This window comes from Myotis lucifugus, unplaced genomic scaffold (assembly GCF_000147115.1).
Source record: "Myotis lucifugus unplaced genomic scaffold, Myoluc2.0 scaffold_641, whole genome shotgun sequence".
In the NCBI taxonomy this organism is placed as follows: Eukaryota; Metazoa; Chordata; class Mammalia; order Chiroptera; family Vespertilionidae; genus Myotis; species Myotis lucifugus.
In genome coordinates this window covers 205363-208672 of record NW_005871689.1, presented here as the reverse complement: position 1 = coordinate 208672, position 3310 = coordinate 205363, and the positions used below count along the sequence as shown (strand labels likewise).

Here is a 3310-nt window from a genome sequence, read left to right as displayed (position 1 = left end):
GGCCCCCCTCCCCCCACCAAGGGAGCAGTGACGGGGGCCCCCCCTCCCACTCCATGGAAGCCGTCAGGGTAGGCCCTCCATCCCCCTCCATGGAGCAGTCAGATAGGCCCCCCTCCCCCCTGCCATGGAGCAGTCAGGTAGGCCCCTCCCCCTCCATGGAGCAGTCAGGTAGGCCCCTCCCCCTCCATGGAGCAGTCAGGTAGGCCCCTCCCCCTCCATGGAGCAGTCAGGTAGGCCCCTCCCCCTCCATGGAGCAGTCAGGTAGGCCCCCCTCGCCCTCCTGTGCACCCAGGTGCAGAGTCCACAGCCCAAGGTCTAGGAAACTAGCAAGGGTGGGGTCCTGGAACCAAACATCTGGGTTCTAAAAGGGCCTCCACCTCCTGACTTGGACAGCTGCTTGAGTACCTCCTGCCTCAGTTTCCTCAGTTTTATCGGCCACACAGCACTGAGAAAGGAGGCTGTGCGAGCAGTGAGTCAGCCCCCTGAGCATCTGGCCAGACCACTCCTCCTCCTCCTGCTCCTCTGGGATGCATTTGGGGCTAGAAAAATGCTTTGTAGCAAAAATCAAGTAGCGTGAAAACACCTGGAAATAAGGAACTAGGAGCGACTTCTAGTAAACGGGCTTGGAAAGCTCAGTAGCTGAATTTTGTTGTCAAAATATTGTCCTTTGGAAAAGGATTATGAAAATGCAGTGTCAGTGGGTGATGTCCGAGCCGCAGGAAACGCAGCGGGCAAAGTGGGAAAAGCACCAGCCAGAGCATCAGAAGGCAGAGCTGCCCTGGGCTGCAGGGGACTATGTGGGGTGAGCTGGCCTTCGCTCTGGACATGGCAGGTCCCTCACAGGGAAGCAGCCTCCAGGTGGGATGGCCACCTCTGGCTTCAGTGGATTCCATCAACAAGAAGGCAGGTGACCCACTTGGGTCCTGCAGCACTCTGTGAGGAGCCTCTACATGACACTGAGCCACTAAGCAAGGCCAGGCTCCTGCTAAGGGGGTGGGATCTGCACAAAGTCCCTACAGCACAGAGGCTGAGAAAGACAGCACATGTGGCATAGGACATTTTTAAGCACTAGAGGCCTGGTGCACGAAATTTGTGCATGGGTGGGCTCCCTGGGCCTGAACTGCGATCAGGACTGATCAGGTTCCCAAAATCCCTGCCTCCTCCTTCCCTCACAGCCCAAATGCTGCCACCTTGTGGCTCTCTGCCTCCTGCTGCCTCCTTCCCTCACCCTTAGTGCCCTGCGGCCGCTTGTCGTCGGCCATGGTCTGCACCACCCCCTGGTGGTCAGCACATATCATAGTGAGTGATCAAACTCCCAAGGGGACAATTTTCATATTAGCCTTTTATCACTTGGAGTGCGGGAAACGAGTTAAGTCGGCTCGCGTGAATTGCGCGTACTCCGCGGGAGCCATCTTTAACTCGGTTCATATAGATTTGCGGTGGAGTGCGGGAAACGTGTAAACTCGGGCCGATTGTAACTGCGTATTACCAAATATTTGTTTGTAATCCACCCTTTTGGTGGATGGAACAAAACCAAAAGACAGAGCCATCTTATATTTTGGCGGGAAATTCACCCGCACTCCAAGTGTTATTATATACTCGAGGCCCGGTGCACAAAAATCTGTGCACTTGAGGGTAGGAGGTCCCTCAGCCTGGCCTGTGCCCTTTCGCAGTCTGGGACACCAGGGGTGACCACTTGCTGGCTTAGGCCTGCTCCCCGGGGGATTGGGCCTAAGATGGCAATCCGACATCCCTCTGGCAGCCCAGCAGCCCTCGGGGGATGTCCACTTGCCAGCGGGGAGCAGGCCTAAACTGCCGTCAGCCTGGCTTGTGGCTGAGCAGAGCTCCCCGCTGTGAGAGCGCACTGACAACCAGAGGGCAGCTCCTGCATTGAGCGTCTGCCCCCTGGTGGTCAGTGTGTGTCTAGTGACCAGTCATTCCCAGTTTTTCTGCTGTTAGGGTCAGTTTGCATATTACTCTTTTACTATATAGGATAGAGGCCTGGTGCATGAGAGGGGGCCGGCTGGTTTGTTCTGAAGGGTGTCCCGGATCAGGGTGGGGTTCCCGCTTGGGTGCCTGGCCAGCCTGGGTGAGGGGCTGATGGCTGTTTGCAGCTGGTCACACCCGCTTCAGGATGGGGATCCCCACTGGGGCGCCTGGCCAGCCTGGATGAGGGGCTGTTTGCAGCTGGTTACACCCCCTTCCATGTGGGGGTCCCCACTGGGGTGCCTGGCCAGTCTGGGTGAGTGGCTGAGGGCTGTTTTCAGGCTGGCAGGCGACTGAAGCTCCCAACCTCTCCTTTTCTTCTTTTTTTTTTATTCTGGGATATATTTACCTTCTATGGCTGTCACTGGAGCTGAGAGCCAGCTTTAGCTCTGAGGCCGGCTCAAGCTCTGAGGCCTCAGCTGCTGACAGCAGGTATCTGGGGTTTGTTTAGCTTCTATAATTGCAACATTGTTTCTTAGAGTGCAGCTCAGAGCTGGGTCGTGGTAGGTGGGGAACCTTGGTTTCCTCCATCGCCTGGGCAACCAAGCCTCATGTTCGCTTCAGCTGCGTGGCTGCCAGCCGCCATCTTGGTTGGCAGTTAATTTGCATATCACCCTGATTAGCCAATGGGAAGCATACTGGAGGTACGGTTAATTACCCTATTTGTCTTTTATTAGATTAGATGGTAGGATAAGGAATAACACATGAAACTATTAACCTCCTCAATTTGCAGATAACAATGAAGGAGTCAAACATGACTCAACATTTGATTGGAAGGTTCAAACCCTAGACAAATCACTGCCCTTAATCTACCACAAATGTCCTTGTAAAAACTGCCTCCTACAACAGCCCCAGGGACTGGAGTCCTGCCTGCTCCACATCAAAAAAGAACACACACACACACACACACACACACACACACAGCAACAACCAAAACCTCAGTGTTTGACCCAGGATAAGTAAAACTCTGAAAAGTTGAAAAATCTATTCAATAAATGTATTACCTAAATTTTTAAGAAAGTGATTACATTGTCAGTCACTTACAATATAAAGTGAAATTACGAACTATAAATCACTATCCTATCTAATAATAGATAAACATGGTAATTAACCATACCTTCATTACTATTGCCATTGGCTGATCAGTGTGATATGCAAATTAACTGCCAACAAAGATGGCGGCTAATTTGCATACTGAACGCAGGGCGGGGACCCCGGGAGCCGCCATCCAGACCCCTGTCTTTGACCCCAGGAGCCGCTGGAAAGCCAGGCCGCAGACAAGGCGCCTTCTTTTTGCCAGGACCCAGGACCCTGGGGCTGCCTT

The 3310-nt window shown here is 53.6% G+C and overlaps 1 protein-coding gene across 1 annotated transcript in view; it reads left to right on the top strand.

The window, feature by feature from the left end:
* BTNL2 (butyrophilin like 2) overlaps window positions 1–3310 on the top strand; it is a 13974-nt gene that overhangs the window by 641 nt on the left and 10023 nt on the right. The gene's annotated exons all lie outside the window — the stretch shown is intronic.